Below are 27,984 nucleotides of genomic sequence, written 5' to 3' on the forward strand. Positions count from 1 at the left end.
ATATATGCATTAGCCTCTTCCTTCAACAGAACTTCTAGCTAGCAGTGGAGATGGCGCTGTACAATGATGTAGTCTCCTTCGGAGAGAATACACCATACATGACGTATTTGAATCCGTGACGAAATATCTCTCGAGTCTCTTTCTTTCTTTCCTTCCCATCAACACTCAGCGATATCAGAATATCAGAACTAAATCCCAAGTTGCAAGACAAAAGAAAAAATGCCAGTGTCTCCAACTCAATATTTTTTCCGGAACGTTCCAGGATTTTAATTTTTCAAGATATCGCTTTAAAACATATCGGGATGAATTCACCCCATTACTAATAAATATGATAATTGTTAAAAATGAGTTGGCAACACTGGCAGTCACCCCCAAATAACGTTAAAATTCAATAGCTCAGCCCCTAATTAACCGATTTCAAAAACTCAAACGGCAAATGAATACCAATAACATAGCCAATTTTATAAAATGCATAAATGGTTGCATAACTGACAGGATATGTTTCCCTTTTTCAATATCTCTACTAATTATCATCAAATCGAAAAAATAAAAAAATACCACGATAATCACAATAAAATTATAAGACTTTTTTTAAAGAATAACATTTCCCCGAAAACTCAAAAGTAAACCCGTAAAAAATTCCTGAAATTTCCCGAAAATTTCGAATTTGCTATAACTTTATCAAATATTAACCGATTTTCAAAATTCAAACGGCAATCAATAGAGAAATAAATTGGCTATCTATTGAATGTTTTATAAATTGCATAACTCTAAGGATATAATTACAAAAAACTCAAATAAATCTCTTATTTATACATGTATCTTTAAAATTTAAATGACATTATGTTCTGTATATCCAAAGGTCTTAGTTTTTATAGTCTTGATACTATAAAAACACTTATACACTTAAAACATACTTAAAATTACAAGTTCGGATATTGATAATGGAATCTTCTGCTAACCTCGTTCTCTATGGGAAACAATGACTTCTTAAACTCTGTCCACTGATCATAATTCAAGCTGAATAGACAGCCGTTAATATCAAAAACAACTTGAACTTCGGTCTGTACATTTTTCAAATTACATTGAAATTATTAGTAAGTATAAACTTCTTTTGGGGATCCATTCTAATCACTCCATTTTTTTACTTCTGAAGATATATTTTGATCATTTTTGTTATTTTTTGGATTTACAAAACCGATCCTCATTTGAAATTTACATACAGAACTCAACAGTTGGATAATTATCTTTTAAACCAGTGTATTTGATTTTTATTCCATCTTTAACGATCTCATCAATCATTTTATCTGTTAAGTGTTTTGTAAATCTAGGTGGAAGAAAGACCTTAAACTCCTCACACTCAACTAAAATGCTCTTTCCAAACTTAGTTTTAATCTTTTCCATTTTCACAATCTTATATTCTACATTTAATTCTAATTCTCTTAATCCAATAACTTGTTTTTGTTCAAGATTTCCAAGTTTATTTAAAAGTTCAATATGACTCGCCATTGTATTTATTATATAGAAAATCAATGAACACTCTTCAATTTTTATATTCACCAAAATATTTTAATCAGTTTTGTTAATTTTTTATGGAAAAACTTCCATAAAACAATACAAACATACATTTAACTATCTAAAACTCTTCTACTACTTTCTCATTCTTAGGGTAATATATGTAAAGTTCTTTTGTCCAATTAAAATCGCATAACATATAGTATTAGCAGCTACAGCTTCTGCAAAGTCTACTACAATCTTTATGTTTGTTCTCTCATTTGCCGATACATTCTTCCTCTTACTACAATTAATCACATACATTGGTCTGTTATCTACAAACTCTTTAGGGTCATAGTACATTTCGGTATTGCCACATGTTATTCTCTTAAATGCAGTATAATCTTCTTACATCTTAAAATAATCCCTGTTAGCAATATCTAAGTTTCTTAATTCTTTTGGAAATACCTCATTCCTCCCATTCTTAAGATATATATTCTTTACCTTACAATGATCAAACTTACTTGCATCTGCTGTTTGTTTGCCACTTCTATCAGTTTGGAACATTACAACTACGAAATCAGGCATATCAAATTGTCTAGAATTAAATTGAGTAGTAACATCAAACTCCAAGAAAGAACCTACAACAGTCTTCTGAACACACTGATAAAAATGGAATGAAAACATGATTTTAGGTTCTTTAAGAATATTCAACTTTAACTTGTTTTCATAATTAGATTCGTATTCAACAATAGGCATTTTTATCTCCATACTTTTTATTGTTATTTTTCCATCATGAGGAGCTGCTGCACCTGCTCCTGATCCAGTCCATTTGTACAACACATCGTTATTGTTGTTAGCTTTTGTAAATGTTATTCTCAATCCACCTTTCCATATAACCTCTTTATAATCACTTAAAAAGCCTGGAAATAATCTTAATGGGTACAAAACACTAAAGTCCTTTCTTAGACCAAGTTTATCATCTGTTTCAAATCCTGCTTGTTTTAAATAATCAACTTCTGGCTTGGAAATCTTTAATGTTCCGATAGCTGTAGATGTTATTCCTGGTAGCTCAATCTTATCTATAACAACTCCATGCTTTCTAACCTCAATTTGAGAAAAGAAGAATGGTAAGAAGTTATCTACAAGTTTTATAGTATCATTTGCACCAAATGTTCCTCCAACTGATGCACCAACAACTTCAAAAATCATATGACAATCTGCTTTGTGTGTATGTATAAAGCCATCCCCCACATCGAAATCAAACTCAATATCTTTGTTAGCTTCATTCAAATTATTAAATGTTCTTGTGTTAGCTTTAAACCTCTGTAACTCGTAACTCTCAACACTATCCATTTATTATAAAGAAAATCCTTGAAACAACGCTTTTATGGGATATACCCATAAAAGAATCATATATAATAACAATTAAAAACTTATAATCCCCATCCTAACTTAACCTTAGCATTCATAGCAGTACCAACCCCAAAAGCAGCTAATCGTTCACCAATTGAAACATCACTACTAAATGCTCTTTTCCACGCTTTAGATTCTAGTTCCTTATCTGAAATATGTCTTGACTCTGTATCTTTATTGTCTCTGTAGTATATATCGTGTTCTTTACAAGCCTCATCTAATGGGTTAATACCTTCATCACCTCTTTCTAACCTTTCTTGAAGCTTCGTAAAAGGCCGGCAAAATCTGAAGCCTGGTATATGTAACTCTGGTATCCCTTTCATGTTTAAAATCTTATTCGTTACTCCTTTCCCAAGCTTCTCATCATTCCAGAATCGTGGTGGTAATGTATTCAATATCTTTATCAAATAACCTATACCTTTTGGATCATTAGGAATAAATTGTGAAAGCTTATTACACTGGTCGACATGGGTTTTGATGTCTGGAAACTAATTGCTATTTTGAACAACTATTTTGATACTGATCCCAAAACTATGTTTCTTTTGTTTCCATCACCCACAGTTTTTCTGTTTTTACCCGGTAGATGTCAGAGCGCATAATATTACAATAGTGGATAATTTAGACATTCAAAGTTTTGTTGTAAATTCTTAAAAGTAACCGAAAGAAATACGTAATTTTTTGCTGTTATAGCTAGTCTCATTAACTGATGTAATAAAGTGCAATTTTTTCATGTATCATATTACTTAATGTAAGAAATCACGGTAAGTGTCACGTAAACAATTTATGTATACACAGCTCTAGGATACGCTGTTTTGATCAAGTTTCTCTGCGATTTGTTGCTTTGAAACATTGAAACAATGTCATCTATAAAGTGTGTGAACTCTTCAGACATTTTTTGTTACATTTGCGGATGTTATGTAGTAAAGAGACAAAGACAACGTGTAACAAAATTTGTGAAGGATGCATACAATGCATATTTTGGAATGAAATTAGGTGACCAGGACAAAAAGTGGGTTCCACATACAGTTTGCAAGAATTTTGTGGAGGCTTTGCGACTGTGGACATGTGACAAGAAGAAAGTGCTGCCGTTTGGAATCCCAATGGTATGGCGTGAACCAAAAATTCATGTTGAAGACTGCTGTTTCTGTGCTGTTAACGTTAGTGGTTTTAGTGCTAAGAACAAAAGTAAGGTGAACTATCCAAACAACATACAATTAGCTATCAGACCTGTAGCTCATGGGCCAGATATACCTGTACCATGTGTACCTACTATTGTCGAAAGTTGTTCTAGTGACAGTGAAGTTGAGGTAGAATTAGAACAGCGTGATGATGATGCATTGTATCCTAGTACGAGTATTAGAACTCCAAAGCCACTTACACAACATGAACTTAATGATCTTGTGAGAGATTTAAATTTACCAAAAGAGAGTGCCCAACTTTTTGGTTCGCGGTTTAAGAAAAATTGTCTCTTTTCTCCTGAAACACATTTTTCATGGTAGAGGCACCGAGAGAAAGAACTTCTGCCATATTTCACTGAAGAAGAAAATTTAGTATATTGCAACAACATAAGAAAAATGATAGAATTCTATGGTATTGCATACAATGCAACAGAATGGAGATTCTTTATTGATGCATCGAAGACCAGCTTGAAAGGTGTTTTGTTGAGCAACGGTAATGTATTACCATCGATTCCCATAGCATATTCTGTGTTCTTGAAGGAAACGTATGAAACGTTAAGACTTCTGCTCGTAAAAGTGAAATTAAAAGAACATGGTTGGTTAGTATGTGGCGATTTTAAAGTGATAGCATTGTTGTTAGGTCTCCAATCCGGGAACACAAAATTCCTCTGCTTTTTGTGTGAATGGGACAGTCGGGACAGGGAGAATCATTGGAAAGTGAAAATGTGGCCACTTAGAAAGTCTCTCTCTCCACGAAAGAAGAATGTGACACAACAGCAATTGGTGCCATCGTCTAAAATACTACTTCCTCCATTGCACATTAAGTTAGGAATCATAAAACACATCGTTAAAGCATTTAACACGGATGGGGAATGTTTTAAATACATTGCGAGTAAATTTCCAGCAATCAGTGATGGGAAACTGAAAGAAGGCATTTTTGTTGGCCCTCAAATAAGAAAGTTGATGCTTGACCGTGAATTTGAGTAAATAATGACAGAAACTGAAAGGGAGGCCTGGATTAGTTTCAAACTGATAGTTGCCCATCTTCTGGGAAATGAAAAACATAAGAACTATAAACATTACGTGAAAAACCTTTTGGAAAATTTATGTAAACTTGGAAGCAAAATGAGCCTAAAGTTACATTTCCTCAACTCCCATCTCGATTTCTTTCCACGTAATCTCGGAGACTACAGTGAGAAGCATGGGGAGAGATTTCATAAAGACATAGCAGAGATGGAAAGAAGATACCAGGGGAGATGGAACGTTAACATGATGGCAGATTATTGCTGGATGTTGAAAAAGGATGTTCTCATGTCGAGCGTCAGCGATGTCAGGAAATCGAAGCGAATGAAATTTTGTGCTAAGTGACGTAATGTATTAGTGATTTTGTATGTAGGTAAAAATGAAAATGTACATTAACATTAATTATACAATCTTGTGGCATGTCGCATACATTTAAGAACTGTACAAAAATTGTGAGACATGCCTGAACTTAATATGTAATACGTTTCGTTAAGTCCCTTATAGGCTTAGTAATAAAACAATACACCTGCTGATGCTAATATGTTTTAACGATTTGTGAAAAAATGTGACGTGATAGAGAGAAACTGGTTTTATTTTGGAAATCAGCATTAAAAATCCATTCGAAGCTACCTATTCATTTCAAAACATCGCTCAACTTTTGAAAAAATGCCGACCAGTGTTATTAATCATACTCACTATACCTACTTTCTCATTATAAAAGTTATTATTACCAGCCTTTTCTTCTCCATCTATAACAATTAACCTATCTATAAGCTTTCTCACATCATCCATCCATATATATTCTTTAGGTATCTCTGTATATTGTTTAATTCCTTCACCAGTCCTTTTAGGTGTCGTATTCTTTTTAGGAGTTGGAGGTAAAGATGGTTTAATATAATTATCCCAAATAGGCTTGATAATATTAATGTACTTAGAACCTCTACTAGATGCTACTTTTTTATCTCAATTATATTTTTGGAAGGCAGCATCTGATTCTATTATTATTTCCTTGTACTGTTCAAAATCGTCATCGTCATAATCTTCAATGGTTTTATTAGTATTCATCGTTAACAATTCCCATAGACCTTCTGTTCCTTTATAAGTTTTACCATTAATTATCAAATCATCGCCATTCACTTTAACTTCAGAATTTCCTACCTTATTTATTATTTTTCCATCTTCTTCTACAGTTCTTATTCCAAATACACTATCATTTTATTTACTATAATATTTCGTTGCAATCTTACCAAATGACTGTGCTGTTGTTAAAGGTTCTACTCCTTCCACTTTGTCTTTAATTTGTTATCTCATTTGTTTTATTTCTTCTGTTATAGGCGTATCACTACTACTTGGAGAACTATCATAAGTTATCTTTTTAGGTGTTTCTAGTAGACTAGGATCTATTGAAGCCGTCTTATGTACAACTGGAACAAGTTCAGTTATTAGATTTTTATTTTGTTCTGCTACTTCTTCGATCTCACTTCCCAAGTTTTGAATAGCATCAATTATAGGTTGTTCTTGTGTCTTAAATTTATCATATATACCTGCTCTTTCTTTCTTCCAAGATTTGAAGCCCTTTATCAAGAACTCCGTTAACTTGATATTCTTATTAATTTCTTTCTCATCCATTTATTATATAGAAAACGAACAAACGTCAATAAACGTTAATAAACGTCAATAAACGTGAAAAAACGTCAAAAACGTCAATATACGTCAAACGTTAAAACGAACAAACGTGAAAAACGTCAATAAACGTAAAAAGTCAAACGTTTATAAAGTGTTTTATCTTGTTTTTATACTTACCATTGTTTACCTTCCTTGTCATATCAATTACTATAAAACCATAATCTTCTTGCCAACATTTTGAACATATCTCTTTAAATTTATCATAAGACATATCTCCTCCAACAAACTCATTATACACATGTTTAAGATTAGTATCATCTTGTCTAAATATGCATAGGAAGTTAACGTTATTTCTTATAAGCTGTTTAGGTACTTTTGAATATGTTTGTGCAAGATAGAAACAGTCTAAATGTCTATGTCTACCTCTTGTAAAGTAATTTCTAACAGTATCTTGATTCTCTAAAATGTAATCGTCAAACACAACGACAGAGTATCTTTCACAGTCATGAATAGGTACAATAGAATCATTACCGCTTAAGAACGTTGCTATATGCTTATTGAACTTTAGTTCTGCCTTTTCAAATCGGTCTTTTAACTGCTCATACTTTGGCTGATTCATGCTTTTAGAATATATATAGAAGTAATTATTGTTTAACCAACCTGGCTGTAATAAAAAATTAAATAGCAAAAACGTCTTACCACACCCAGATGGACCCACGATAAGGCATCGAATATCATCAGGTATAAGCTCTCCATTTCTTTTCTTAACTGTTGTTTCTTTTATCATCTCTTTTACATCCCAATTAATAGTTTTCTTACTCATTTATTATAGAAAAAATCGTCTCTTTTATCGTAAACCCAATCTTGAAACCGCTCAGCCTCTTTCTTTTTTGACTTCATGATTAGAGAGTACAGGCCCGGTTCGTTGATGAAGGTTGTGTGAGGGTGCACGGTCGATAATAATGTGTCAGTATTTTGGGCACTCGCAGTTTTCAGGTCTTCAAATCTACTCTTAAACTTCGGTCTTACGTTATCTTTAAGGACTTGACTTATATTTACATAGCCTTATATCTTTAAGTTGTTCTCTGATCTTAAGCAACGTATCTTTTATATATTCGTTATCCATTTCACCATTTAATGTTATTATCATCTCTAACTGTTCTTTAAATGAGTTAATACAAGTGACAATGGTTTTATATTCGTCTTTTCTTTTGCTTATGTTTAACTTAGAAGACAAACCTGTTATTATAGCACTTCCAGTTGCAAGAGACGTGATTAATATTGAGTAAATTGTTACAGGTATAAAAATATTAATAAACCCAGTTGTTGCAGAAAGTATAACCGATAACGTGATCAAAGTGTAGTACGCATATCTAACAATTCGTAGTTTTCTCTTTTTCTTCTTTAAATTGTATTCTAATTTTTGAATGATATCTTCTATTAACTTGATTACTTTCTCTCTTGGAATATCTCTAGGTAAATCAAACTCATTCATTTATTATATAATAAATGGCTAAAATATTTAAGTTAACGAGTGATACTTCTGTTTTAAAGAAGAAACTCCATTACGAATTAGACAACAGTAGCAACTATTTAAGTATAGAACTAGTTGGGTTTTACAGTACATATCTAACTCCAAACATAACAACAGAAAAAAACAGTTTCTCATATGGTGATAGACAAGTTTTTATACCAGAAGGGCAATACAGCTTAAACAGTCTTAATGAATATTTAAAATCTCAATCCATCAACGTAACATTATCAGAAGATCATTTAAGAAACAGAGCTAAAATAAAAACTGATAATGATGTTACAATTGGGGGTATAGGTACTGTCCTCGGGTTTAATGTTCTTGAAGTTTTAGAAAAAAACAAATCACATATTGGAAGTAAGTTACCAAAGTTTCACCCATTCGATACAATTAATGTTCACTGTAATATAGCAGATGGTATGTTTGTTATAGATACAGAATACACACATACAGAAACAGGGATTATAGCATCATTTAAAACAGATGCTGAGTTTAAACATAGTATTATTTATGAGCCTACTTATCCATTATTTTTCCCTATATCCAAAGACTAGGTTGACAATTTTGAGATAAGGATAACAGATGAGAGTGATTCCTTAATTGATTTTGGTGGAGCTACAACAACTGTGTTTCTACAAACTAAGATTTTCTCTTAAATAAATAGGAAGATGTGTTCTATTAAAGGTTGTATGTTTAGTGTTCCTTATAATGAACTAAAGGATTTAAATGTTGATCATGTATTAACAAAGAAACAACTTAACGATAAATCTAAGAAAATTAAAGAAGGTAAAGGAATGGATTTAACTTTAACTACTGCACAAATGAAAAAAGATTAAGAAAGAGCATATGGGTGGTTTTATTTTTACAATTCCAGCCATTTTAGCCGCTTTAGGTGCAGTCGGTTCATTAGCAGGTGGTGCAGCAGTGATTACTAAAACTGTACTTGATGCTAAGAAGAATAAACAAGAACTTAAAGAACAAAAAAGGCACAATATGGCTATGGAAGAGAAGCAGGGAGCGGGTAAACCAAAGAAGTCAAAAATCTAAAACCATTGACCAACTTCGATATAGAGAGGTTGGTTAAAGAATTAAAGATAAAACGATTTAGAGGTGTATTTATGAGTGACGAACTTCCACAAAAACCCTATGTAAATGAGTGTGGTGTAGTTAACCTCGATAAATCAGAAAACATTTGTACTCATTGGATATGCTATTGGAAAGATAACAACATAAAGTACCTGTTCAATTCTTATGGTGGTGTTCCTCCTAAACAACTAGTACAATATCTTGGTATCAAAAACTTATTTTACAATGACGAACGAATACAAGACTTTAATTCAGTTATATGTGGTCGTCTTTGTGTTAAGGTTTTAAATTTTCTAAATCAAGGGTATTCTTTTATTGACGTTATGTATATGATTAAAAATGATTAAGTGCTTTTATGGTTTATATCCATAAAAGTTTTGTTTTAAGATAAGTATGGAAGATATACACAATAGATTTTTAGATTATTTTCAGAAGCATCAGGATGAACTAGATGCACTAGATAGCTATAATTTTTATCAGTATTTTGAGTATGTTAGTGAGATAGACATAAAAGATAAAAACAACGTATATAATGTTATTGATTTATGGAAAATGTTAATACCTAAATTTTTGTACACGGAAGAAGAGTTGGAAAAGTTACGTCCACTAATTACCTTAAAGGAGTTGTTGTCAAATTATAGCTCTAGACCATTAAAATGCAGTAATTGTGTTAGTAAGTCATTAACAAAAGGTATGAGTAGGTACATTTGTGATGATTGTTCTGTAGAGAGTGGTTGGTTTTACAGTACTAATGAAGAAATGAAAGCTGGTTGTGCAAGAAAACCATGGTATGATACTACAAAAAGATTTAAGTTACAGTTATCTCGTTTGCAAGCTTTACAGGATAGAATTATTCCTGAAGATGTGTTCAAGGTGTTAAATGATGAATTTAGAGATATATCTAAACATTTAATATCAACAAAAGATGTTCTAGAAGTACTAAAGAAAAACAAATACACAAAATATTATGATGATGTCTATTTAATACACTATCACCTTACCGATCAAAAACCATTAAACTTACGACATATGGAAGAAACACTTATAAATGAATTCGAAAACTTATACGAAACCTTTAAAGAACTGTATCCGAAAAGAGTATTGTTTATTAACTTGAAATGTGTTTTGTACCATCTGTTGAAAAAGCACGATGTTCATGTTGATATTGATTTTAAACACTCATCTAAACAAATAGAGATGTTAAAGAAATGTTTTGAAAAATTAGGATGGACATTTTCTGTATAATAAATGAGTATGGATATATTTGGTAATGTTAAAGATAGAAAAGATAATGTTGATATTAGTGAAGAAAAATTAAAATTGTTGGAGAATTTAAATGATGTTGTTAGCGTAAGTCAACTTAGGTCAATAGAAACCCAATTAGAGAACGATAAAAAACGATTTGAAGATACATTAGAAACGTTACAAGACACATACGTTAAGAAAGAAGATTTTCAAAAGCTTAGGATGGATACTACTAAATTGATTATGCAGAAAGAAACTATACCCTTTTTATGTCGATTGAGAACTAAGAATGTTAAGGAGCCAATCTTTAAAATATTCAATCTTTCTAATGGTTACACATTTCTTTATAATGGGAAAATAATGCACATGGAATTAAGTTTGGATAAATACTTTTAGACATATATTTAGGTGATACTTTGATTGAAAATATATCTTTTGGCTATAAGAAGAATGATATAATAACGATTAAACCAAATAAAAATTCAGCTATGGAAGAAGGACAATTTTTGTTTGTTCTAATGTACATAGAGAGAGAGCTGTCCTTTACAGGCGTCGAGAAAATCGACACCGTTGTGTAGATGTTAAAACAATCTTCATCAACGAGTCTGGCCTATATTCACTTGTGCTCTAGTATTAGGTAATGATAATTTTTAATTTTTTGTTGATTTTCTATACAATAAATAATGATGATGTATTGTGTTAAGTGTAAAAAATTAACAAATACGGAGAAAGATACCATTAGGATAGAACAAACAAAGAATGGAAGATATCTAAAGAAAGGTATTTGTTCTGTATGTGGTGTTACTAAAACTCAATTCGTTAAAAAGAATGATTCACTATATGATGGTAAAGGTGTTAGAGAAGACATTATAGAAGAAATTCACAAACCATCTAGAAAAAACTTTGACAGATTAAGTGTAGTTATAAAAGGTATTGATGATCTTTGGCAAGCTGATCTTGTTGAAATGGATAGTGGAGTATTAAAAGGTGTTTTCAAATTAAATAAAGATTATAAGTATCTGCTAACGATTGTAGATGTGTTCTCGAAATATGTGTTTGCTGTTCCTGTTAAAGATAAGAGTGGGAAGAATATTACAGAGCATTTGAATCCATATTAAGAATGAGAGAACCTAGTAATTTACAAATTGATCAAGGTAAAGAGTTTTACAATAAAGAGTTTAAGTAGTTAATGGAGGAAAATAAGATTAATCATTACTCAACCTATAGTGGTAAGAAAGCTTCTGTTGTTGAAAGATTCAATAGAACACTTAAACAAAACATGTGGGAAAGGTTCACAACACAAGGGAATTATAAATGGATAGAGATATTACCAACATTGGTTAGTGTGTATAATAATAGAGTACATAGAACAATGGTTTAGAGCCTATAGAAGTTAATAAGAAGAATGAGCGAATAATATTGGAGAAAGTGTATAAGAAAGAATATAAGCGTGTTAAACCCAAATACAAATTAGGCGATCATGTTCGTATAAGTAAATCGAAAGGGTTATTTGAGAAAGGATATACACCTAATTGGTCAACAGAAGTATTTGTTATTAGTGAAGTTATTCCATCTAATCCACCTACATATAGAATTAAAGATTTAGAAGAAGAGGATGTGCAAGGTAGATTTTATGAACCAGAACTATTAAAGACGAAACATAAAGATGAATACTTGGTGGAAAAGGTGTTAAGAAAGAAAGGTGATAAAGTATATGTTAAATGGCTAGGTTTTGATGATTCACATAATGGTTGGGTACATAAGAGTAATGTTGTAGTGTAAATATATATGTTGTCTTTTATGGAATAATAACCATAAAAGGCTGGTTTAAGATTACATAGAACAGGCGATGGGGATGATTAATGTGTTGATCGTATCTGATTGGATTGCTAACATGTTCTTAAAACTTGACACTAGCTGAAGCATGTCGTTGGGTTGATCTAGTTTGTATTGGCCTGTTCGTCTGATTGATGGTAGTCCTTCGGTTGTTATCCATCTCTTAAACTCTTTGGCTTTGGATAGTTTTGAACGTAGAACCAAAGAGTACAGCCCAGACTCGTTAATGAAGATTGTATGTGGTTGTGGATTAACGCGGGGCGGTGAATTGTCGCTCCTAACTTTTGAAAATTTTTTCTTATCTTCTTTGTCTACATGATCTTGAATAGCATCTCTTGGTCGTGAATACTCTAAAATTGTGGCAACGTCTTTACCTTTGAACCATACATTGCCTTCTATAGAAGTTAATAAGAAGAATGAGCGAACAATATTGGAGAATGAGCGAAGACTCGTTGATGAAGATTGTTTTAACATCTACACAACGGTCAACGTTAAGGGTATGAGGTTTGATTATTATGCGCTAAGGGTTCGACAATGCAACTTAGACCAAAGGTTCGGAGATCTCAAAACAAGGTACTCCAATATGAAGGTTGTTACGATCCTAACTCTATTTATTCCAAAAAATTAGCTGGCTTACATCCAGGCCAGCAACACTCAACGTATTATATAGAACCAACCGCCTCAAAGAACAAGAAGCTATCACAGCCCAAGGCAACCCACTTAAAACGACGAATACAAATGCCAAGGGAGCTACAGCGTAGCCCCCGGTAGGTTTAGTAACAACTTTACACAGGCATTGATAGTTAGTCGGCATTAAACAAAAGTGAACAAGAACAAACAACAAAACATTTTTCAAATATGTCAATATCATTAGACTTTATTTTCAACAACCAACAACTTACAATTATTCTAGATAAGGATGGTAACGCGTGGTTTAAGGGAAAGGTCGTTGCAACAATTTTAGAGTACAAAGACACGAAGAAGGCACTTGCTATTATAGACGATGAAGACAAAAAACTTTACTAATATGGACAAGGGGGAGTTTTACCCCCCTTACAGAACTTTCATCCTCAAACGGTTTTTATCAACGAGTCTGGATTGTACGCGCTAATCATGAAGTCCAAAAAGAAAGAAGCAGAACACTTTCAAGATTGGGTGGTACGAAATGAAGTTAAAAATCAACATTTTCTATATAATAAATATGAATACTATGGATAGTTCTCTTAGTTTAAACGATATTTGCTATGAACAGATTAAAGGTAATTATTGGTATGGTATTTTTGGTGATTTTAAACTGATTATAGATAAGAGTACAGGATATTTCAATGCTACTAAACTGTGTCAAGATGGTGGAAAAGAATTTAAACATTGGTTAGAAAATAAAGAATCGAAAGAACTCATATATTTCCAGGGCCGGAATTCCGGCTGTAGAAATTATCAAAAAAGTAGCAGGAGGTAAAGGTGAAACATGGAACGAAATAAGAGGAACATATGTATGTAAAGAGTTGATTTTTGGATATATCTCGATGGGTTTCTCCTGAGTTTTACCTTAAATGCAATCAAATCATTATCGACTATTACACAAAAGACTTTAAACAATACAAGGATGAACAGGAACAATTAGAAGCAAGAGTGCAAGAGATAGAACAACAAATGAATCAGTTACGTATATACAATGAGAAATTAGAAACTGAAAATCAACACCTTAAATCAATCGCAGCTGAACATACAAAAGATCCAGGGAAAATACACAAACTAGTTATTATTAAAAAGAATCTCTCCCCTATTCAACTACAAAAGATATTAGAAAAGTATGAAACAGACAAAAGAGAACAAGTAAAGAGCTATGAGAGTTACAGGTATTTGGTTGGAAGAATTCAAGAGTGTAACATAAAGACAAGATTACAATGCTTACAAGAAAAATATCCAGACATGACTATATTGTCTAAAACCAAAGACCCAAACTCGATTAACCTTCTAAATAAAGTAAAAGAAAAGTATGATTGTATAATTTCGCATGGTTGCCATGTAGACCTAAAAATGTTGATGGAGAAGAAGATGATGAGTTTATTATTGATTTGTTTTTAAGTATAAGAGACAATTAACAATAAGTTGTGTGTTTAGATATTTGTAAAGGCTACAACTTTTGATATAATAGTCATAAAAGTTAATTAGTTAAACATTAAACAAACCACCTGTTATAACATCGAATGCTAAATTCAACATATCACCTAAATCAGGATTATTATGATATTTTCTTATTATAACTCCAATCTACGTAATGTCTAAATTAATATATAAACTCTACAGAGAGGTGCTGATATATTGAAATGTTATGCCAATGAACTCTGTCTTTGAACTCTGCAATAAATCCTTCTGTTAAATTTTGAAATATTGAAATTGCTTCCCAATCTACTTTGTCAGCGTAATCTCTTATAAGGTTTTCTGATAATTGTTGAGTTCCAGATAAGTGCCCCCAAGAAACTTTATCTGCATGTTCTCGTATAAAGGCTTCAGAGAGTATGTTTCCATAAGATATAGCATCAAAATCAACTTTGTCTATAAACCCACTAATAAATTCTTCAGATAGGTTTTGATTATACGATACTTCTCCCCAATCAACTTTATCTGCAAATTCTCTTATAAAGTCTTCTGATAAGTCTTGGCTTCCTGAAATAATCTCCCAATCAACTTTATCAGCTAATTCTCTTATAAACTCTTCTGATAACTTTTTCCATAAACATATTTCGCTCAAATTAACTTTCTCCTGATATTTGCATATGAAATCTTCTGTAATGTGATCATAGTTATATTCCCCCTCATAATCATCATAACCTATAGATAACCCTTGTTCATCAGTCAGTGAATCTAATATCTCATCAGACAAATTCATAACTTTTGCCTAGAGAATGTTTTGTATAAGAAATGAGTCGTTTTCTTTAGTAGCTTTCTTGAACAAATGATCTAACATACCTATGGACACGCTAAAATTTATTTTGTCTTCATCATTATAACCACCAATATCTAAATGTTTACATACACAATCAAATATAGGTTTGTAAGATAATATTTCCTTAGCTCTAGTCATGTTCGTTTTTATTCTTAGATTTTTTAAATTTACTCATTTTTGTTGGGTTTCTATATAATAAATATGGAGAAAGAATTTGATTTATTACATGATAGACTTAAACTAATTCATCATGATCTTAAACTCTTAGCAGCACTATTAGAGAAGCAAATACTGTTAAAGGAAAAAGGATTATTAATAATGCAACAAAAAACATCTGATTTGAGTAGTGATGATGAATATAAATATGGTAGTGATGATTATGATGATGATGATGATGATGAGTAAGTTTACAAAAATGATTTAATTTTAATATGTGTATATTGACTTTGATAGGTTATTCCCATGAAAGTCCTGTTCTAATACAACGCGTAATATGTAGACAATGGCAGGAGTGTACAATGTTAGGTGTTGTATTAGGATATATAGAGGAAAAATAGTACAAAAATGAACTGAAATAATCCGATGAAGATAAAAATTGAGTTATAGTAAGATTTTCTATATAATAAATAAGATGAGTAATTACAATAGATTTACCGTAATAGAGTTAAGACGACAATGTAAGGAGAAGGGAATCAGAAGATATTCCCGATTAAGAAAAGCAGAACTGATACACCTTCTTAGACAATATGATGATGAACAAAGCAGAAGACAGATTAGAGATATATTCCCATTTAAACAAGAAATATTTGAAGAACCAAGAATCAAAATTGAATCAGTACCAATCGATGTAAAACGTCAGAACATTGCATTAAAATCAAGATTAGAAACATGGAGATTTACAACAGATTATAAGTCACAAGATCCACTTGAACAATATATTACTACAACATCTAAAGCTATATTAAACAGATTACAAATTAGCTTAAGTAAACATAGTTCATTGAAAGCTAATCTTTATATAAGTTGTACATATAAGAAAGGTAAAGAAACTCAAAACTTCTATTTTAACACTGAAAACCAAGAAATATATCAATCAAGTAATTTAAAAGAAGAAATAACTAAAATGAAACAAAGATTAAGACCAAAAATGGATGAGTTCCAAGCTAGAGGTTCTGCCTGGGCTCTTATAAACATTAACTTTTTACAACTAGCAATCGTCAAATATACACCATATAGAGGATCAACATACATAGAATTACCTAAACAAATTCAAAACAAAAAGGCAGTAATTAAGGTAAAGAATGAAGATGAAAAATGTTTCTTATATTCATTATACAGAGCCGTATATCCTACAAATTCACATCCTGAGCGAGTACCAAAAAATAATGAACTTTTGTTAAACTTAGAATCTAAATTAAAAAATATTCATTTTCCTGTAAAACTAAGCGATATTCCAAAAGCTGAAAAATTACTTGATATTTCTATAAATGTTTATGCATATGATAAAGACTAATCAATCTATATACTATATCAGACACAAAACAAGCAAGAAAATCATGTCAATTTAGTATATATAAAAGAACAAAATGAAGATCAAGTTAAAACACACTATTGTTGGATTAAGGATTTAAGCAGACTAGTATGTGCACAGCTAACTAAATGGAGAGCTCGAAAATATTTATGTGACAGATGTTTGTTATACTTTTACTCTCAAAACGCTTTAAATAAACATGAGCAAGATTGTTCGTTAAATGATCCAGTAAAAATAATAATGCCTGAAGAAGGTAAATGTGTTGAATTTAAAAACTACCAATACATAATGAAAATGCCATTTGTGATTTATGCTGATTTTGAATGTTTGTTACATAAAGTTATGGGTTGTAAAGAATGTTATCCGGATAACGAGCCATATACGAAAAAATATCAACAACATAAACCATCTGGATTTTGTTATTATGTAGTAAAGAGCGATGGAAGTAAAACTAATCCTGTTTTGTATAGAGGTAAGAACGCTGCTACTAAATTTATAAGACTGTTAGCAAAAGAAGCTAAACACATATCGAACATATACAAACAAAATAACGAATTACCATTAACAAAAAGTCAGAGAAAAGAGTTCAATGAATCTAAATGTTGTTATTACTGTAAGCAGGAGTATACTAAAGAAAATCATAAAGTTAAGCATCACGATCATATAACAGGAAAATTTGTAGCACCTCTATGTAATAACTGCAATTTAAAAGTCAAAGTACCAAAGTTTGTACCAGTGATCATACATAACTTGACAGGATATGACTCACACTTGTTTATAAAAGAGCTTGGATGTAATAAAGAAGAAATAGATCTAATACCCAATAATGAAGAAAGATACATATCATTCAGTAAAATGGTTGGAACTATTAAATTGAAATTTGTAGATTCATTTAGATTTATGGCTTCTAGTTTAGACAAATTATCATCAAACTTGAAACCTGAGCAAATGATACATACACAACACTTTTATCCTAATCAAGAACAGTTTCAACTTGTAATAAGAAAAGGTGTTTACCCATATGATTATGTTAACAATTGGGATAGGTTTAGAGAAAGAAAATTACCACTAAAGGAAGCATTCTTCAACAAGCTTATGAACACACATATAAGTGATGAAGATTATGAACATGCAAAGAAAGTATGGGAAACATTTGACATTAAGAATCTCGGACAATACCATGATTTATATTTGAAAACAGATCTATTATTGTTAGCAGATGTGTTTGAGAACTTTAGAGAAACATGTCTTAAAGCTTATGATCTTGATCCAGCTTGGTATATGACGGCGCCAGGTTTAGCTTGGGATGCAATGTTAAAGATGACAAATATAAAATTAGAATTGCTGTGGGATTATGATATGGTATTAATGGCAGAAAAAGGTATAAGAGGTGGGATTAGTCAGTGCTCAAAAAGATATGTTAAAGCAAATAATAAGTATATGGAAGATTATGATAAGAATAAAGAAGATTCTTACTTAATGTATCTAGATGCCAATAACTTGTATGGATGGGCGATGAGTTAATATCTACCGTATAAGGGATTTAGATGGTTAAGTGAAGATGAGATTGAAGAAATAGATTTCACAAATATACCTGATGATTCCGATACTGGTTATATATTAGAAGTTGATCTTGAATATCCTAAATAATTACATGACTATCACAAAGACTATCCATTAGCTCCTCAAAACATATGTCCGCCTGGTTCAAAACAATCAAAGCTATTAACAACCCTATATGACAAAGAAAAATATGTAATTCACTATCGAAACCTAAAACAATGTCTTTCACTTGGATTAAAACTTAGCAAGATACATCGAGTAATAGAGTTCGAACAATCAGATTGGTTAAATAAATATATTGATTTAAACACAGAAATGAGAACGAAAGCAACAAATGATTTTGAAAAAGACTTCTATAAGCTCATGAATAATTCAGTATTTGGGAAGACTATGGAGAATATTAGAAAGAGAGTTAATATTAAACTTGTAAGTGATGAGAAAAAATACGAGAAGCTTGTAGCAAAACCGAATTATAAGAATACTACAGTTTTTACGGAAAATTTAGTAGCAGTTCACATGAACAAGATTAAAGTGCAATTTAACAAACCGATTTATGTTGGTATGTCAATTCTAGATTTGTCAAAATATGTAATGTACGATTTCCATTATAATGTGATGAAACCTAAGTATCAAGACAAAATAGAAGTATGTTATACAGATACCGATAGTTATATATACCATATCCAAACAGAAGATGTGTACGAGGACATGAAAAATTACATTGATTACTTCGACACGAGAGATTACCCTAAAGATAACAAATATAAGATACCACAAATCAATAAGAAAATACTTGGTAAGATGAAGGATGAAATTAAAGGCACAATCATAGAAGAGTTTGTGGGTTTAAGAAGTAAGAAGTACAGTATAAAAGCACCTCAAATAGATTTAACAGATAAAGACTTTAAAGGTAAGTTCGATAAAGAAAAGTGTTGTAAGAAAGCTAAAGGTGTTAAGAAGAGCGTCGTGTATAAAGAACTTACATTTAACGAATATAAGGACTGTTTGATTAGCCAAAGAGAATATTATAAGAAGGGATGATAAGAGTAGTGTTTTAAAGGATGGAATCAATACCCTACCATGGGGCCATTATAAGTTAGAAGAAAAATGAAATATATATACAATTCATTTATATAATAAATGCCTAAACAAAACATAATAAAATTAGACTATTTTCGATGTTATTGCACAACATGTAAATCAATTGCAACGCAAACTAAAAATGAATGTACAAGTGACTTCTGTAGCTTTGGAAGATGTAGTAGATGTGAAAATTATGGATATGATTATATTTGTAAATGCGTAGAATAATTTAGTTGTAGTTTTAGATGTAAGTTCTTATGATTTTAAATGTCATAAAAGCCTATGCGATCTCACTTTGGGCTATGCAACTTAGTATAGTTTCTTGGGTCCTTCTGTGTTGACTAAAAATATATACGAAATGTGTTAGCTATGAGTTTTGGCCCAGAAGTGAGGTTCTCTATCTACTTACATCCAAGGATCCAACGTTCATCCCTGACTGTGTTCGCGAGCCACATTTCATCCGGCAATGTGAACTTAATGACCTAGTCCGTGATTTGCACCTGACAAAACAAGAGGCGGAACTTCTGGGATCAAGGCTCCAGCAGTGGAACTTATTGGATGCAGAAACGAACATATCAGTGTACAGGAAAAGGCACACTGAGAAAAAAAAATGTAGGTGGCATACTTAAAAACGTAGGTTACATTCGTAATTCCTGTAGTTTCTGGACTTAACGTACAACCGTATATAACATCCTGCAGCAAACGTATAGCTGAAAAAGTATGTATTATACGTACTGTCTGCACAAGTGCAATGACGTCATTCGTGTGACGTTATCTGCAGTAACAAGTATATACGGAGGTAATATCTAGCTTTGTGACGTCAGGGTCGTATGTAGCATGTGGGTTAATAATGACGACATACACTGACTATCAGGACGGAGCATGATTTCAAGAAGTATGCAATATACGTTCTGTACGTATGTTTCTTGCGTTCAACCCCGAGACAGCATCTATATTGTACTTGTGCCCCATACGTACGACTAGATACAGTATACGTATTGTACGTATGTATTATACAGATTTTCCTTATGTCGCACACAGCTTGTCCAGATACAGCATACAGAATATCCGTATGCACCATACAGAGTGCATATATGTAGCTTACAGACTGTCTGCATGCAGCATATAGATTATACGTATGTCGCGTACAGGTTGGCCATATGTAATGTATAGATTGGATGTATATAGCTAATAGGTTGTCCATATGAAATATACAGATTTTACCTGTATCGAATACGTATTGCCTTCTTGTAATGTATGGATCGGACATATGCAGGATCTAGAGTGTACGTATAGTGCACCATTATTAAAGTGCTGCAACATACTGCAAAGTGCATGATACATTCTTACTGTAATGTTGTCAAATATTGTTTTACTCTGTATGAAAACAAAAATAGCTTAAAATATGGTTGATCTCCTTTGTGCCAATAATAATAAAATTAACAATACTACACTTTTCAAATCTTAGTTTGGAGCAGTGAAACTGTCCAAAGAAATGTATTTACCTGCAGGGTGTCCTATAAGTTTGGGCTTCCTGCTAATTCGTTGGAAAGCTACTGCAAAGTCAAGTGTTGAAAAGTGACACAAGCGTTAATTTTAAAATTATGGGCACAAAGCAGGGGCGGATCCAGGACGGACTTCTGGGGGGGGGGCGGTCGGCGGTAATACTGCTACTTTTAAGAGCTCCAAACTTGTTATGGATGGGTTTATTTATATATAAAATAAGAAAGTTTCCTCTTGTGGGGGGGGGGGCGATCGCCCCGATCGCCCCCCTCTGGATCCGCCCCTGGCACAAAGGAGGTTAACCATATATTAAACTATTTTAGTTTCCATACAGAGTAAATCAATATGTGATATATTACTGTAAGAATTTATCATATGGTTTGCAGTTAGTTAGTTGCAGCACCTCAATAATAATGCAAAATGCACAGCCTTATACAATCCTATATTCAAACTCAAACAAGATTTACGTACAATCATTTATTAAGCTGTTATCATCCATTGCTTGTACGATATAAAGATTATTTTACCTCATTCTTTTCCTTAATAGTATCTTCTACTAAAGTGCAGTTGTTACCACAAGAGGCCTGAATAGAATTTTCCAGAAATAACTTCTCTGTACATTTTAATTAACAGTTTTTTTTTTTTTTTTAAATGTCGCAATAATTAAAAGTGTGGTGTCAGCCGGAAACGCATTCGCTTACAATATTATTCCTACTCAGTACTCGCCATTAAAAATGAAACACCAAGAAGGAGACTGGGTAGATGCGCCAAAGTTCCCAGGCCGATACCTAATAGTAAGTGCAGAATACTCTTAAACGTTCGCTGTATTCGCTGTGTGACAACGTGGTGACAGCGGAGGCGTTGTGCAGCCATCGACTAAACATATTTATTCTTCCCTGCTATAGACATTCTGCAAATTTGGACTTTCCTGGATGCATCCTTCTTAGTGCAACATTTTAAGGAAAGAGCAATTTAACAGTCTCATACATTGCTTAAAGAAAGAGCAATGATTCTCAGAATTACTCGGAAGATATATATACACAATAATTTAAAACGGTTATTTCAAACTTTGCAATTCAAAGCACGAAAAGAACTATAGATAAAGGAACACTGATTTTAGCCAAATAGTAATTAGTAAACTCAATCACACTCAGTACCATTAGTTGCTTGGTGTTATCCGTAAGTCAGAGATCACGGTATCTCATTTCGTATAGATTTTTGCATTTGTTTAACGCTAAAAAATGTATTTTATCGCTAATTGAACCCAGTACCATATATATACCGACAGGACGTACCTTAGTCACAAGGTGACATGAGTGAAACACTAAACTATTCGATTGACACCTGCGGCCTTGTCAACACTAGAGAAAGTTACAAAGTGATTAAGTAAATACGGAACATAGTTCATACAAAGTATAGCGATGTATGAAGTCTCCGTTTCATACGACTTGGATAAAGGATACATCTGAAATAGCAACAAAGAAATATATAATGATTTCTCTGGATAATTTGGATTAGTCCAGAATTCGAACACACACACGCTGGTAAGTCCAACATTTTTTTTTTTTTTTTTAACTTCTTTCTTCGGATTCCCAATAAAGTTGACTACTGAAAAGCTGAGTTATAGATTCTGTATTAAAACAACACCTTCGCTAGACATGTTCAGTATACACATTGTCTTACATACAGAACAATACATTAGTTATTAATGCATGTCTGAAATAATAGTGCTTCGTATAGAATTTTACTTCATCCAATCGCAATAGCACAAAGATAAAAAATATTGCTAGGGATAATGTTCTTATTACAGAGAAAAAGAATTAAAATGATTTAACATTAACAATCATTTTCTTTAAACAGAGATAATATTTTATTATAATTTATGGAAGAAAGAAATAATTTGTAGTACAGTATCTTTATTAGGGTTATATATTCGTACAAAATAATGTAAGTACAACTGAGTCTGTCTTCAGAAAGGGCGTACTTTTAGCCACAACCTACACTGCTTCTTTTGACTGTCTTTCAAGCAGAATCCTGGTTTGATGCACGAAATACCTGCAACAAAAATCAGAAAATATTTAAAATGTTATATTCAGTGTGCTTAATTTGGTTGTACTTAACAATACAAAGTATCTTAACATTTTTGAGATTAAATGGACAAAATCTGTTAGGTCAGGTATGGACTTTTGGGTTGCACGTAGAAAAACTATGAAGTGTTTATTGATGCTGAACAACAACTCAAAATGTATTACCATTCAAAAGTAAGTGGGTACCTGAATGGTGTTCGGGCTACCATGGGGTACCTAATGTCTGTATTTTTTAGATATATGAAAATATATGTCTCTAAAATGTAAGGAACTGACATCTGTTTACCGAAAACCTCAACTCGGTAAGCCTTATGGATATCGAGATATGGGAAAATAAAGAGCGACACTACAGAACTGTGGAGTTTGCGTACTAGATGGTGCAGTTTCGGAAACGTAATTACGAGGGCTTACAACAACCTCAAAAGTAGTTTCAATTAAATACACTACACACACGCCCTGATGGGGGTTTTCGGGTACCATGATATTCCCAGAACTCTCATTTCTAAATATTCTAAAATATGTCTTAATAACGTTTTAAAGAACGTTAGAGGTGTGTGTTTACCGAAACCGCAAGTCGGTACGCCTAACAGTTACCGAAATATGGTGAAATAAAAAGCGACACCATAGGTACGTGGAGCTTGCATATTAGACAGTACAATTTAGAAAATTAATTAAAATATGACTATCAAGATATTGTCAAATAAAGGGAGGATCCATATAGTTATGGGGTTTTCGTGTTAGGTGGTAAAATTTCCGAAACCGGTCATGTAAAGTTAATAAGCATCAGTAGCAATTTCATCTTAAAATAATTAGGTATTTCCATGGAGTTTAAGAACATCATGGGGTCTACCAAGATTAAATTTTAAAAGTTTTGTAAAATATATTTTGACATTTGTAAAGAGTATTAGAAATATGTATTTACCTAAAAGTTCCAGCTAGTACATCTAGCAGCTAGAGAGACACCATACAATAAAAGCGTATTAGATCTTGAAATTTCAGAAAACAATTATTGATCCTAACAAAAGTTAAATAAGATGGTACTTATATGGGTTAAGTGAGAACCTCAGACTCGTCAGTACAATTTCGATCGAAAGATTAATTCAGCTCTAAATTTTCTTTGGACAATTCCAAGCGTTCATCGGGCTCTGAAATAAAGTGAACATTTTTTGTCAATATCTAATATAGCAAGCGAGATATAAGGAATTATGTATTTTATGACGTCGTAAAAATAGAGACCCACATGGATTTGTACTTTTGAGTATTTGCTGTAAGAAGAAGAAATTTCAGAAAACAACCGTATATACCTTAATAGACAATTAAATGGGCGGGGGCACAGTGGCTTAGTGGTAGAGTGCTTACCTCTGGTGTATTGGGTTCTTGGTTCGATCCACGGCCAAGTCAGTTTGTAGTGGACATCGTATTCGTGGGTTTTCTCGGGGTACTCTCCTCCCACCTTTGCATTCCATCAATTCTGTCAACAACATTCACTTGCTTTAATCATAATCTCCCTGAGACTAAAATGCATAATCGTGGGTCGCTACACTGAAATATTTCCTTTTATTTAATTTTAAAATTAAATAGGGAGTTAAGTATGATCGTATTTCTATGGGTTAAGTGAATACTCCAATAGTTTCTGCAAAAAAAAAAAAAAAAAAAGATTAGTTAAATACCCTACCACTAAGCTACTGTGTCCCCGCCCACTGAATTGTCTATTAAGGTATATACAGTAGTTTTCTGAATTTGTTTCTTTTAGGAAAGACCCAAAAGTACAAATCCATAAAGATCTCTATTTTCACGTCATAAAATATATAATTCCTTATATCTTATTTACTATCTTAGATATTGACAGCGAATTTTCATTCTTTTGCACAGCTCGATGAACCCTTGGAATTGCCTGTAGAAAACCTAGGACTGAACTAATCTTTCGATCGAAATTATACTGAGGTACTGATTTAACCCATAGAAGTACCATCTTATTTAATTTTGTTGCGACCAATAATTGTTTCCGAAATTTCAAGCTTTTATTTCACAGTGTTTCTCCAGATGTTAGATGTACTAGCTGGAAGTTTTGGGTAAATACATATTTCAAATACTGTTTACAAATGTCAGATTATATTTTCAAAAGCTTTTAAAATTTAATTTTGGTAGACTCCATGATGTTCTAACACCCCATGAAGATATCTAATTACTTTAAGATGAAATTGCTACTGGTGTTTATTAACTTTCCATGACCGATTTCGGAAATTTTAGCATCTAACACGAAAACCCCTTAACTGTGTTGGTCCTCCCTTTATTTGACAACATCTTGATAGCCGTTAGTCATATTTTAATTCAATTTCCGAATTGTAGCGTCAAGTATGCAAGCCCCACATACCTATAGTTTATTTTCCCATACCTCGGTATCCATAAGGCTTACCGAGTTGCAGTTTTCAGTAAAAAAAAAAAAAAAAAAAAAAAAATCAGTTCTTTACATTTTAGAGACATGTATTTCCATATATCTAAAACGCAGAAATTAAGTACCGCATTGGAACTCCATTGGAGTACTCACTTACTTTTGCATAGCAGGGTAAAAACGCCAGTGGTTCTCACTTTAAGGTTGAAAACATACTATTTTGTCTCTTCTCTGAGCATCGTGAATCTGTCGGAGCTGTACCATAGTTGGAAAGACTCACTGATCCTTCCTATAATGACCATGTAGTTAGAATTAAAAAAGGAGTAGCCGTTGGAGGAAAAACAATATTTTAAAATCCTTGCACCAGTAGTCGTCACCTTAAAATCAAAATGTTCCAGTAGTAGTCAGGATTTTCTACCAGTGTTCGTCACTCAAATAACTTGACATAATTTATTCAAAAACGCACTGTGTATCAGTTTAGGGTTAAGAATACAATATAAAGTAGTAAGCTTAATAACTTTGCATCACTTTTAGCACTCAAGAAATAAAATAAAAACGTTTTTACATACTTTTTAAAGCAATTTCAGAGAGAAAAATGTTAACTGAATTCAAAAGTTAACTGTATATCACTTCCACGTTAAGAGTACAATATTAAATACTATGTTTAATAACTATACGTCACTTTAAACTCTCAAGAATGAAAATAAACGTTTGTACATACATTTTAAAAACAATCTGAGAAACAAAATAAGTTAACTGAATTCAAAATTTAATTATACATCACCTTAAGCTTGAGAATACACTATAAAATACAGAGATTAATAAAAAATGAAATCTTTAAGTTTAACGTCCCACGATTATGCCGGTTAGGCTACAGGAGACGGAGATAATGAGAAATGAGTGAAATGGTGGAATGAAGAAAGTGGGAGGAAACGGGAGAACCCCGAGAAAACCCACGAGCACGGTGTTTGTCCACTACAAAGTCCACACGGCGCGAGTTGGGATCGAACCAGGGACCCCAAACACCGGAGGTTAACACTCTACCACTGAGCCACCGCGCCCCCCTGAGATTAATAATAATGCATTACTGAAGAATGAAAACAAAAATGTTTTAGCTACCTATATTGTATTTACATGTTACCGGTATTTCTCATTAACTTTTTTTTTTTGATACCTCATGATCAAGTGTAGGGATGCGCAAGAGAAAAGATTTGAGATTGTCTCCTCTCGAAAAGGTGCCGCGAAAGTTATGTCTCGTCTCGAAAACTGGATCCGTTTCTATTGGAAGAGCTCTATCTCGTCTCGAATTTCGTAACAAAAATTCTGTCTCGTCTTGTCTCGTGCGCATCCCTAATCAGGTCCATAGCCAAAAACTTCATTTCGGAGGGGGTTCGATAGGGCTTTGGGATATCCGAATTTAGATATAGATAATCGATATTGACAAACTATCGAAACTTGTTCGAAATATCGAAAAATACAGCAATATCGAAATATAAACAATATCAAAAATCGAAAATATAGAAATATGAAAGAGATCAAAAATATGGATATATCGATCAAAAATGGATATATGATCTTGGAATACGATTTGGTGGAATAATGAGGGAGAAAAATAATCATTGATTAAATATTAAATTGAAAAGAAATAAGAGCCTGACGCTCAAATACTTATCTATCCGGCACCCATCTTGATCCCCATAAAATATCATGAAGTGCTTGATTGATTCTAAACCCAATAATAGTAATAGTAATTTAACAACAAACACAGAATATATAATTTACGCACCTTGAAATGTAGAAATTAATGATTGTAATCCCCAGCTTTCCAATAGACGTTTGATTTCTCCAAATGAAGATTCGGATATCTTGTTTCTTCTCAAGCAATAATGGGTTACAATAATAAGTTGCAGTCCAAAGCCAAGTCACTAAGTTAAGCATGAAAATAAAGAATTCATTAGTTAGATGCATACAAAATCCTACGCATATAAATCCGAATCTACTTGTATTAAATTGTAAATTTAAACAAACTAAATTATACTACTTTGGAAAGCGTCTCCAAATATAATGTTTTCATTCTAAAGTGAAGGAATTTTTAAAATCGGATGACCCGTTTGCGCTGTACACTCGCTATGCGTCCAATGTGAAATGAAAATGCAACATTGCCATTTACCTGGACCCACAACGTAAGTGAGTGAAGTTACTGTCTTTTACGCTAACATGTCGATGGCCAGCCCCCGTTTCAAACAGTAACTTCATTCACTTATGTTGTGGGTCCAGGTAAATGACAACGTTGCATTTTCATTTAAAATTGGGTGCATAAAGAGTATACAGCACAAACATCTCGTCCGATTTTTTTTAAAAAAGTGTTCACTTTAGATTGAAAACGTCATATTTCGAGATGTTTTTCCTCTTACATTTTGTTGTAACTCTGATAATAACA

The sequence above is a fragment of the Thermobia domestica genome, chromosome 16 (genome assembly GCF_964235325.1).
Source record: "Thermobia domestica chromosome 16, izTheDome1.hap1.1, whole genome shotgun sequence".
NCBI lineage: Eukaryota > Metazoa > Arthropoda > Insecta > Zygentoma > Lepismatidae > Thermobia > Thermobia domestica.